The sequence below is a fragment of the Aedes albopictus genome, chromosome 2 (genome assembly GCF_035046485.1).
Source record: "Aedes albopictus strain Foshan chromosome 2, AalbF5, whole genome shotgun sequence".
NCBI classification, from domain to species: Eukaryota; Metazoa; Arthropoda; class Insecta; order Diptera; family Culicidae; genus Aedes; species Aedes albopictus.
The window spans coordinates 429,453,960-429,467,108 of NC_085137.1; the positions used below are offsets into that span (position 1 = coordinate 429,453,960).

Sequence of the window (13,149 nt, forward strand, 5' to 3'; positions counted from 1 at the left end):
AGCTAAAAGTGGGACAACCCATTGCCAATGAGTTGTCCCACTTTTAACGGAAACTGAGTAAGAAAACAAAGGATTTTTCGATTTCCGAGTAAGATCAACTCAGTCACTGAGTAGATTTTTTTCTCGGTGTAATTTTACAATCTGATGGAAAATTGTGTTTAAAGCGATGGAGGTCATTTTGTCACAGCGAACTCGAAGTCACAATTGCAAACTGTGGATTATTTTTGATATGTGAATTTTTAGTGGCAACGGGTAAGTTATTTACTAAAAGTTCACAGTTAAGAATTTCAGTCGATCCATACAAGCAATTCTTGATAGGGAAGTGGAACCATCTCAGCAGGGGTCCTATTTTGGGCAGTTTTCTGATATAACTCAGCCAATTTGAAACCAATTGACACAATTTTTGAAACGCGGTGAGATACGTATAGTATCTAGCCGTGCACAAAATTTTAAGTCAATTGGTTTGGAATTAATTGAGTTATATCAAAGAGTGCCCAAAATACCGGCCACTGCCCAAGTGGTTCGCTACCCTATGTTTCTTCAATTTTTAATTAAAGTCAAACATCAGAAAACACAAACATGGCTACCACAATGGCCGACTTGACCCCTACTCACGTTTTCAAGTGCACTAATCTTGAATCCTCGTAAGAAAACACATCATATTTGGATTACCTGCCTCTTTTTGCAAGTGAACAAACCCAGTATAAACAAATGTAACGTGATGCTTCGTTCATCAAATTTGTACCTCTTAAGATTGCATGTAAAAGTCTTAAGCTGTTAGTACACAGGGTCCAATATTTGTCCAAAAAGAAACCAATGCTCAAACATCTTATTTGACTCGGTCAAATTTTTCATTATTTTCAAACTGATTTGGGAGCGTCCATAAATTACGTCACGCAAAAATTGCCCAGTTTCAACCCCCCTTTCCCCTATGTCACACTTTTCGCATGAGTCCCCTGAAATTGTTATATGAGTTATCACACTTAACTGAAACCCCCGCTCCCCCCCACCCCCTAAATGCGTGACGTAATTTATGGACTTTCCCTTTCGTTTCTTGTGTTCTTTCCTTGTCTAATATTTGACCCTGTGTACTTCAGGCCTTAGCCCTCTGGAATTCGCCATACAATGTTTTGTTTATTGTCGCAACGACATAAACCAGCTCGTTGTTTTTCATCTGGCATGTCAGTGGTTTCCGTGGTGTAGTGGTTATCACATCCGCCTAACACGCGGAAGGCCCCCGGTTCGATCCCGGGCGGAAACACGTATCTTATTTTATTTCTGTGTTTATACTAATTTCACTGATAGCCACAGAAAATCTAATCTGGTAAACTTGAGCTCAAATTCAATGCTCTATTTACAACTTCAGGCAATTCCGCTCGCTGTATTCGACGGACAAACTGAGACACATTGCGAATCGAACACAAACGGCAAGCCAAAATCTAAAAATATCCTCGTGGTACGTTTCAATCCAAAACTTCTCACCCTTCTTACTAAATGCAACGTAATTTTTTGCTCTCTATTTTTGCTGCACCGCCGCCGTTTTGGCACTCGTTTCAGACCCCACCCCATAATAAACTGAATGCTCTCGCACAACCGAAACAGACCTGCAAACACTCCGAGAAACATGACAACATGCATAGGTCTCGACCGACCGCCGCGGCGGCCGACCAGGCGAGCCTCTCGAATAGCACGAAAGCTACGGCCGGCGGTGGCCTTGCGCCGGCAGCTGATAGATTGGTGTGCAATTTGAGCTAGGCTGCTGAAGAAAATCCTAAAATAAAAAGCTCCGTGGCCCGAGCTAGCAGCGCGAGAGTGTTTGAATTTTGTTCGATTTTTAGTGCACCTCTACCATCGCTGTTTCCGTGGTGTAGTGGTTATCACATCCGCCTAACACGCGGAAGGCCCCCGGTTCGATCCCGGGCGGAAACAGATTCTTTTTTTTTTCTCGTAGCTTTATTTGGAATCGTTTTAAAAGTAAGAAGTCTCATCAAAACAAACTTTATTGCTATCTGCACTGCAATAGGGGGGAATAGTTTTGCGGAGTTTTACTGGTTTTCGACGAAAATTTATTCGTCTAGACTGAACTAGTGCCTATAGTGCTGCTGCAACTGCAACACAGGTCAACATCGCCAGCAGTGGGGTAGTCTTTCGGGGGTAGGCAGAAACAAATATTTTAAGAAACAAGGGCAGGGGATGGCGCACTGAATGTATTAAAAATTTAACTCCTTCTCAGTCGGCGCTTTTTTCTTCAGAGGCATTGAACGGGTGGGACGTGTTTTCACTGTTTCTTGGTAATAACAAATACCTATGTATTCAATGGAAATCTGGTGTAAAAAGATGAATGAAAGTTCATAAAAATCTTTATTTCTCCTTTTTCTTGTAAAAAAAACCCCTGTGACACTTCATGCGCAATTCAACTTTTCACCCATTGCGACACATTCGTCACACCGACCGGCAAAGATAAATTGTCTAAATTGCTCCATAGAATGTGCTTGTTTGAAAAACTATTTCGTCGTCCAATTAATCACTGATTCTATGGGTCAGCGGCGGCAGAACGACAACAACGACAACGCTGCTATGCTGGGTGACTCAGTCATGTCTACTAGTAGGGTAGGCAGCATGTAACTAACTTAGCTTAGCGAGTTCAGCAGATGAGAAGTGACGTGCAACTGCACCTGCCTGCTGTTGCAGTTGCAAGCACATTTTCTCCACTGCCTTCCTTTATGCTCTGTCACAGTCTAACTCCACGGTAAAGTGATGACTCAGATCAGATCACTCGGGCTTGTTAGATATCCGTGGAGGTGTACAGCATGGATGGATGCTGGGGGCCAGTGCACTGCCAGTGTGGCATTCCTCGCGATTCGCTGGGGGAGATAAAAAAAACGACGAAAACAAATTCCATCTTAGTGCGGCGCGCGTGGCGGTGAGCAAGGAGACAAAACAACTCAGCACAATTTTGATCTTTGTGTTGTGGCTACCGCAATCTAGAGTTAGTGGCTATAGCTACATCCGATCGAATCTCCCCGGGGAGGCAGTTTTGTTGATGCTAAGAAATCGTTGCAAGTGGAAGTGTTAGGATTTCAACAAGTCATTCTAGTCAAGTTTGATTGCATCAGAAGTGCATCCTCAGTATTGAGAAGCTGCACGCAATTAACTTCAGCCTATAAGGAAGATTTATTGGCGATTGAATTGACGGGGTCAATTTTAATAAGGACCTGCTGCTGAGGCGACTAATAGTAGGAAATGCCATGCAGTGTTTTGTTGTTTAGTAGAGCTTCTATACAGTAGGAAATAATTATCGATTAGGTTTTCATGTATCCTTAGGGTGCATTATTCATTTGAATTAGTTATGGCTATAGTGATTTCCTATTTGGCAATAGCAGATAAACGGACAATCCAGCATTAAACTAATATTAATGTTCTGCAGTTAGAATATAGTCAAACAATACAACAAAACGTATGCAATAAATGTAAACAAAGCAAGATTAATCACTGAGTACAATTTGTGGAAAAAATCCACTATTTTCACAATTTTTGGAAATACTCATGTGCCAAAATTCAGAGTGCATATTTCGAAACAATTTTTTTATAGGGTTCTCTTCTCAATTGGCTATGGTTTCTGCGGAAAGGTTTGATCAACTTAAACATCAACAATTGAAGCTTTTTTTAATAAAGTTGCTATCCCCGGCAAACTTTGTATTGCCTTCTGAGATTTTTGACGTTCGAAGACCTCATTCAAAATGACTAACAAACGAAAAAAAAAAACAAATAGGGTGACAATGGGTATTATCGGCAGGTTTGTTCTCTTCGTCATGGGTTTTTTTTTTCTCAGCCAAATTGCCTGAAACTTGGCAATATGATTCAGCTTAGTTGGGAAGGATTCGAGACCAACTCTGAGGTCAATAGGTTTCGAAAAACCCCCAAAGACGAAGAGAACAAAACGGCCGAGAATAGGTAATTTCCCCTATTCCGTTCTCGAGTTATGCGCGGTCCCGCGTATGCCACTGATAATAAGTAATACCTAACAGCTGAGATTGGGTTCCAACGCATCATACCTGAAAGTAGAGAAAAAAAAATATTAGTACATTGGCCATATTCATACATATTAATATTATACGGGGATGTTGCCCGTACATAAATCAGTCATCAATATTTTTTTTGAGAAAATTTCATTTTGAATGCGAGGGGAAAATTCCTTTCAAGAAATTAAACTTTTTTTCTATCTTTGGGATTGATTTATCCCAGTGTGTATGATTTGATAAGAACAGAATGTTTAAATACAAACTCCCTCCCCCTGGATATGCAATCTTGACGCGATGGGAGGGCTTAACCCATTAGCACTTTAGCGCCAGTTTATTCACCACCGCTTGGACTTTGAGATAGATATATCTGGTTTACGAGTTGAGCGCAAGTGAAGGAATCGGCCGTAAGTGCTAATGGGAACCAAAGGAGTATCCGTTGTGCATTTATCACAAGTCAAAGACAAGTTATAATTCAGCTTGCATAGACCTAATCTTTGCATTCTTTGATTTTTTTTTTCAAATTTAACAATAATTGTTAAAATTTAACGTAACGCAAGAGCGGGTAAGGGAGGTCTCTACGTTACACTCATCATTCATCACTTGAATTCGAAAGTACTCAGGACAGGGGACGCTAGGATAAGTTGACTTATAGCTTTATAGATTAGGTTTTGTTAACAATTAAATACATTACCATTAGAAAACTAAGGACTGATAAGATAAAGATAAAACTGTTGATTTTAGAAATAAGTTTATATTTGTATTTCTTATTTTTATAGGTTTTATAGGGATGAATATATTCACAAATAATGTTTATCATTTTTGTTTTTGACACAACATTTAGCTGATTTAACTTTTTTGTTTTTATATCTTAGACGGTATTATAACACTGACCAAAAAAAGCAAGAATTTAGTTACATGTTTCTTTAGGACTTAGGACGGTTGACATTGACATTGATACTTCGGACTGAGATGATCACAGATATGAAGAAGACGACTAGCGAAATTAGGAACACAATTTGACACATCATAGACTATATTTTGACATAAAGGGTTTGATTGATTTCACTACAACATCGAATGAAAGCTCAAAAAGTGTTATCTAACACTAACATGAAAGTTATTTGGGGATGATACAGGTGCTGTCAATGACCAACATCGGTTATTGACACCATTGGTAATCAGCTTGAAATAATTCTCAGAATGTATTATAAAATAACTTAGGATATTGTTTGATTATTGTTAGGGGAAGCTGTCAGAAAAACTAGTTGTCCATATCGGCTAAAAACGCTAGCTCTGGTAGCTGTCTCCGAATAATTTTCAGGAATATCAAATCTTTAAAAATTAGCTATGGCATATTTTTTTTTTGCTCTTTGTTATATTTCTCAGGAATAGTACTTTGAAGGCGTTAACATAGACAGCCTTTTTTATCTCTGAATGTTGTGTAGTGACCTCGGAGATTTTCGATCATTGAAATATTGTTCAATTATCAAACCATCTTTGGAGCTTCCATTCGGTCAAAACACTAGTGCAATGGGAATAGTTAAAACACAGTAATTTTAAAAACTACTACGACCCAATACTAATTACTACACACTTTGCTCAAGTTGACGACATCGTCTAGTCCATCGTGAGTATTGGTCCTAGTAGGGGGAAAGTTGGGAAAGGGTCCAGGCTTTGCTATTAGCTGTCCTGCAGTTCCACCTGGTCACTCTTCAAAAAAAAAATAACGGAATGCTTAAATACAAACTCAGTATCCTTATAGGATATTATTGAGTCTTTTGACTTTCTTTCTATCTGTCAGAAGATATACAACTTTAAGGCACTAAAATATAGAGGCTATGACATGCTTTGACTGCAGAGTAATTCTCGCTGACACCGGTTCACTATTAACACTTTGTCTTTAAAAATGTTAGAGGTGTAATTTTATGAAAATCCTTGTTAAAATGAACAAAATTCATTTGATTGCTCAAATGATGGACCCCATTAAATTACGGTTACATGGATTTCTGCCGACTCCTCGATTTTTAGCAATTTTTGGTTCAGTTATGTAAACTGTTATAATTCTTTCTTCAAAACACCCACGAGAATTCAGAATTCTGGCGGGATTTCCGGGATGTTCATGTGGAATTTAGGGAGCTTTCAAGGAAGTTCCAGGGAATTTTCTGAGGGGTTTCTATGTGTGTTTGAAGGTTTTAGGTTATACCAGGGATATATCCCAGAAACCCCATATATCCCTGGAATGCCTTTTGAACGGTCTGGGACCCCATAGAACAACCCTGAACAGTGATGGGAAAAGTACTGGAAAAATGGTTACTGGCTTAACGTTTGACATTTTTCCACACGAACATCGCAGGCGCAGGCAAATTCAAACTGCTCGAAAAAAAAAATGTCAAAACATTTTTTTTCCTGTAGTCTTCTTTCTCAAAACAATTTCCAAGCGCGAAAGCGCTAGTACTCGAGCACAACGACGACACAATTTTCTGTCTTTCCCGTTTTCGCCTTTTCCTTTCAAACCGCGTTTAGCTAAACTTCTTTACATGCAGAACAAAGCTAGGATTGTGCTCTAGCTGTTTGAGCATGAGCATGAGCATGAGCATAGATGACCGTACAATTCGTAGTTGCTACTCCGTGATTGACCAGAACAATCGAAATTGCACAAGGAACCAACAAACGGAGCTTGAGAGTAACTACCGCTCTCAATGTGCACAGCTCGAGATTTCCAAACTTTATTAGCCAATAACGGCGCCCACCACGTCCTCACGGTCATCGAGGAAGGAAAGGAATGTTAGTGTGACGTACGTTGCTACTAGAAACCGAGATCACCTCATCTTCTCCACGACTGTCACGGGAAGGAATTTTTGTTAGTGGGGAGGAGGAGAGTCACATGATTTGGATTCACTTTGGTAAGTGATGTGATTCATGCAACCTTTACTTGAGTCAAAACATTTATTCATTTTGACTAGAATATTACAAATGTCGACACCGAAGATGACGAACCATTCAAACTTTTGTGTAAGTGCAAAAAATGACAGAAACATATTTATTATCAACTCAATGTGCATTGGGAACTAGCGCCGACACATGACGTGACGAACTTTTCAATATTTGTTAGATGAATACACAAAAACCAGAGCAGAACTGTATACATCCTTTAGCATTAATTATTATAATAAAATGGAACGAGCCCACCAATAAACACCCTTCGAAGTGTCCAGTGCGTATGTGCTGCAGCATCTTCCACTAACTAGCCTCTTCTCCGAAATCACACTGAACCGCTACAACTACACACGGGTACGACGATGTGCACATTCAAATTGACGACGACGTCGACGCGGCCGGTCCGAAAGAAAAAAGCGGCCTCTTAACTTTGCCTCCAAAATCACACTAAACCGTCCCTGTTGATTGCGCCCACTGTGCGCAATCGCAGCACCTTCCATTCCAGCTACTTTGACAAGCCCTGACATTTGTCTCTGACAGATTAAGGGATAAAGGAATCGGTGGAATGTCAAAAGCTGCTGACTCATGGTGCTGAAGAGAGTTATTAATTGCTCGTGAAGAATTATTATAAAATTTCCTAAAAACTAAAATTAACTATTTGTATACAAACCTACGATATTACTGAATTATTATTGCGAAGGTTAGTTGCATTTTGGTAAGGATTAAGATAATATTATTAGAAGATTGTGCTAATATCATATTTTCGATGTGCAGCTGTAGGATATACCGAGAAGGCAGGAGTCCTTTCGAAGTGTTTTATTGTGTAGAAAAATCGGTGAAGGTAACACTAAATTGTACAAATTTAAATGAATTATTCAACAATTTTGATTGTTAATAGTAGGTCGCTCGAAAGCATTGTCCTCCCACGAAACACTCCGGGTACGAATTCATAGAAACCCACAAACGTGAGTGTTCAAACTTCAAACGTAACCTGTAAAAGTAAACATGTAATTAACGCTTCATATGAATTTCAGGAAATTTATAATATCGTCATCAAAATAAACATATTCAAAAATTACGGAAACTGTTTCAATCGTTGCTGGAAGCAACAGTCCCGTACGAAGATGAGCACAGCCAAATCGGCGACGATGACGTTGCGGCCCGAATGAAAAAAGCGGCTTTTTCACTTTGCCTCCAAAATCACACTTCCGAGTTCAATTCCCAGTTTTCCCATAGATTATACATTCCGAAGCGTCTCTTCTGGAAATGGAAAGCCGCTAATGGTAAAAATAAGTTTGAAAAATGTTTTTTAAATTTTTAATTAAATTTAATAAATTTAATTGATTACTGACTAAGCGCATATTAATCCTTAATTCTTTGGCAGATGGCATTTTCGCCTTCCTTGATGCAACCTCGCTGGTCTAGAACACGCTTGTAAAGGTCGGTTTTGACGGCTGGGCTAATGTGACCCATCCGTCTCCAAAGGGTTAAATCAGCCTTTCTATGAACCTCAAACCAGCTTAAGGTTGGATATAATCACCAAAATTAGATGTTCAGGGACAGAATAAAGGATTGTACATCTTGTGCTCAGCTTTTGTTCAAATGAAGGCTGCTTTTAAAATGGTTTGAAAACCGATTATTCAGCATCAAATTGTTACCTGAGATGTTTCTTTTCAAATTCCTTTTGGAGTTTCTTCGGGGGTTCTCTCAGGAATTCCATCCGGAATCGGAATTTATCAAGAAAACCATCCTGGGATTTCATAAGGGCATTCTTTTAAAGTTCACCAAAGAATTGCTATTGAGATTCTCCAAGTTTTTTTTTCCGATATTCCTAAAGATGCGCCTCCTATTCTTCAAAAATTGCTACGGGAATTTTTTTTCAAGGTTATTTTTTGATATTTTTTTCTGATATTCCTCTAAGAGTTCTGTTGACGCCGTTGTGGATGGTCGAGCTCTGGGCCCAGGGGTACAGGTCATAATGGTCATCTTCGAAACAGTAACTAGTGATCTTCCACTAAACACTCCAATTAACTGGTACACTTAGTTCATCTTTATTGTTCAATCCTCCAGGAGTTTTATGTTGGATCCTTCAGAAGTTTCTTGTAGTAATCCGTCAGGAGTTTTTTTTTTCGTGAGTTCCTGGAGAAATCCCAGGATCGAATTCCTAGATCTCAGACTAATCTCCTGTTTTCTTAATGAATTAATTCATAACAGACTAAACTCCTAAAACATATCCCAAAGAATTCTACAGTACAGGAGATAGCCAAAATGTTTGGGATAGGCAACTCAAACTTTGACTGTTTTCCAACCTATTAGGAGGATTAGGGGCATAATGGACACCCGGGGCGAAATGGACACCCCTGTTTTTGCCGAAACCGTTGACTTTTATGTAAAACATTAAATGCATAAGTGTAAAGGAACAAGTCATTGTTCTATTTTTCAAAAGTACCATCTATATTCCTTTAAAATAACCAAAATATCATAGAAATTGGCTTCTTAAGCGGTGTTGAGATAATCCCATATTCTGAATCTGCATGCCAAACTTAGCCAAAATCCAAATTTTCATGAATTTTGGTGCCCGGGAACCTATTTTAAATTCAATTTGAAGTTTGTATGGGAGCAATTTGTCGAATCACCCCTCGTCGTATTTTGTACTGGACGGAGCTGTCAAGCAGTTGCCCAGCTGTCAAAAGGTGATTTCAAAAAATATTTTTGAAATTCAAACTGAAAAAAATCATAGTGGTTCAGAAAAAGGTGCGTATAAAAATAAAAAACCAATACATTTTTTAAAATTTAAAAACCCAATTGAGGTATGTTTTTCATATGGTGGGTTTCTTATAATTTTGAAGCAGCAGCTAATAAGGTATTACGAGTGTTTGAGTGTGTCCACCATACAAACAAGTGTATTGTTAGCTTATCTACATGTATACGCAGATTTAGCAATTGATGAAGTATTATATTTTTGATCAGAACTTACTCAAAAAAGCAATTTCAATGTTGTAATCGATTCTGGGCGAAATGAACACTGGCAATTACGAATGAATGTACGCGCGTTGCATACTGTTAGGCGTTTAGAGAGCTTGAAAAAAAAAACAATCTGATTATTTTAGCCTAAAATTTATTTAATTAACTTGGATGTGAGATAAACTCGTCTAAGATGGAGTATTATATCTGTGGTATTGATCTCCGTAGGAAAATTACTTAACTGGTCGATGTTATCAATGATACAGCACAAAATATGCAGGGGTGTCCATTATGCCCCGATGGGTGTCCATTTCGCCCCGTACCTTTCCTGCCAGCCCCAAAAAACACACGGTTTACAATTCATTATTTCTTCACAATAATGACATTCTACCTGCTGTAAATGATTAAAATACTTAGGAAACAAGTTGAAGTGGTAAGCCAAATGATAATATGTTAAGTTTTTGTCTGTTATACAGGCCTAACATAGTCATTTGCTTAGGGTGTCCATTATGCCCCTAATCCCCCTATATGTGCATCATTGGTATAAATTTGAGCTAAATTTGTCAATCTTTCGCGAAGCTAGAACCGTTCTCGTAAAGCACTATATTTTGAACAACCAATTTGTGAACTGTTATATCTCGGAAACCAGTTCATCGAATCGAATTAAATGCTGAACATTTCATTTCATTTATTTAGTTCAACAAAAATTTCATGATAACACTAAATCACCAATTTGCCGCCATAATACACCCGATTCTTTTTTTGCACGGGTCTGGTTTTCGCTATAACTCAGTCAATTTTCAACCGATTTCCATGAAATTGTGTACACATGTAGGCACGGTTAGTACTATCAGTGTACAAAATTTCATGAGAATCGGTTAAAAATTGACTTAGTTATATCAAAAACCAGACCCGTACAAAAAAAAATCGGGTGTACTCGATTTGCAGCTGCAGCTCTCCAACTTCGATCACGCCCGCCTTTTTTTACCGCAGCTCCTTCTGAAGCCCGTAGTAGGCACGACTTCCACTGATAATGCGCCTTCGTATTTCATGGTTCACGTTATTGTCAGACGTTAGCAAGGAATCGAGGTAGACGAATTCTTCTACCACCTCGAAAGTATCCCCGTCTATTGTAAAATTGCTGCCAAGGCTTGTCTTGTCTCGCTCAGCCCCACCTACCAGTACTTTGTTTTTGAGGCATTCACCACCAGTTTGCTGCTTAACGTTTCAGGCGGGTCTATAGTTTTGCCACCGTTCCAACTGCTCTAGCAACAATATTCATATCATCCGCAACACAAACAAATTGGCCGGATTTGGTGAAAATCGTTCCACGGCTCTTGAGCCCGGCTCGTCGCATCACACCTTCCAGAGCGATGTTGAAGAGTAAGCATGAACGACACAGCAGTTCCATTTCAACGCATTCCTCTTCTTCCTGGCGGCGCTTTTTCTCCCGGAAGAGATGGGTCTGCTGCTTCCGCTTCTGTCTGTATCGCTCTATATTCTGTCGGGTTCCATGCTGCAGCATTACCGCCCGCGCTGCGTCCTTCTCCAGAACCGCTCTGCACTCCTCGTCGAACCAATCGTTTCGTCGACTCCGTTCTACGTACCCGTATACACGACACGTTATTACCAAAAAATCAACTTCAAACTTTAATTTCCATCACGTGCAAGCGATACTTTCCCATATTCAAATCAGAACCTACATTGCATTTCATTTACTGCCGGTATATGGTTGCTCCGGGCTGAACCCACTATCATGAACTTAACGGTTTATTAGACCTACACTCCCGTGCAAAAGTTTGGGGTCACCCCCTCAAAAACATAGAAATGTTTTTCGGTCATACAGGGGATAGACAAAATGATCGGGACAGGCAAAATTTTCTCTTCTCAAAAAAATTTCAAATGGCTGTAACCTTTCGAAAAGTGCATTGAATATTCTCAAATTTTTACTGTAAGTTGATCAACTATTTGTGTATCAGTCGACAAAATTTAAAATTGGTCGGGCCATACTGCACGAAGTTATAGGCATTTTAGAAAAAGGTTGAATTATCCGATAGCCAACTTTGAGCTTTTATATCTCCGGATTCAATGATACGAATGCAATGAAATTTTGTCCATTCATGACTTATATAATAAGCTCTGAAAAACGTGTGACGCAACTTGAAATTATTAACAAGAGAAAAAGTTATAGCGATTTATTTAATTTTATGATTTTTTAGTAAATTGGTCTATTTTTAATATGCATCCCATTACTTTTTCAATGAATTGCCGCCTATGTTGCTACTTTCCTTTAAAACATATCTGTATTCAAGACAATCAGAGGGAATTAAAATGAACTATAATTAGCATATTGAATTTTGAAACGATGTTGAAATTTAAGAAAATTTGGTGGTTTGTTAGAAAAATAATCTAATCGTTATAATTTTCTTCCGTGTTAATAATTTTAAGTTTGTCAAAAGTTTTTCAAAGCTCATTATATAAGTCATAAATGGTTAAAATTTCATTGCATTCGGTTCATCGAACCCGGAGATATAACAGCTCAAAGTTGACTATCGGATAATTCTACCTTTTTTTAAAATGCCTATAACTTCGTGCAGTATGGCCCGATTTTTTTCAAACTTTGTCCACTGTTACACAAATAGTTGATCAACTTACAGTAAAAATTTGAGAATATTCGATGCACTTTTCGAAAAGTTACAGCTATTTGAAATTTTTTGAGAAGGGAAAATTTTGCCTGTCCCGATCATTTTGTCTATCCCCTGTATCTCAGTCATCTTTCATTTAATCCAGTCGTTCTCAGACTCTATCGAAAGATAAAGAGTTAGATTTGATTCGTAGGTACTTTTCACAAATTTTCTATAAAATTTTTAGTATAAAAAGTTTATCTAAACTTACATTTTTTTTTCTAAATCTGTACGAAAAATTGTTTTGCGTGTAATTCAAAATTGGGTCGACCAAATTTTAAAATTAAAGTTGCATTAGAACCCTATTTCTATCCTCTTTGAGAACCATTCACTAGATTTTAGCGGAAAAATTCATAACATAATTTAAATTATCGAGTTAGGTTTACAAGTCACCGTGCAAAAGTTTGGGGTCACCTTCCAAATGAAGTCTGAGTTAGATTTTTATTGAAATCGTCATTTTTTTTGGCGCAACTCCAATTCCTTCTATGATAGTTGAATGGCAAGACACAGAAATGGTTATGAAATGTTCATAAACTAAGTTC

At 38.4% G+C, this 13,149-nt stretch overlaps 1 protein-coding gene and 2 non-coding genes across 3 annotated transcripts in view; 2 read left to right on the top strand and 1 right to left on the bottom strand.

Annotated features, from left to right (window-relative positions):
- Window positions 1–13,149, bottom strand: part of LOC109406566 (serine/threonine-protein kinase mig-15) — a gene marked incomplete in the record, with an annotated part of 267,320 nt that overhangs the window by 133,631 nt on the left and 120,540 nt on the right.
- On the top strand, window positions 1,189–1,261 carry Trnav-aac (transfer RNA valine (anticodon AAC)). The gene has a single exon. It is a non-coding gene; the product is annotated as a tRNA-Val (tRNA).
- Trnav-aac (transfer RNA valine (anticodon AAC)) lies at window positions 1,857–1,929 on the top strand. The gene has a single exon. It is a non-coding gene; the product is annotated as a tRNA-Val (tRNA).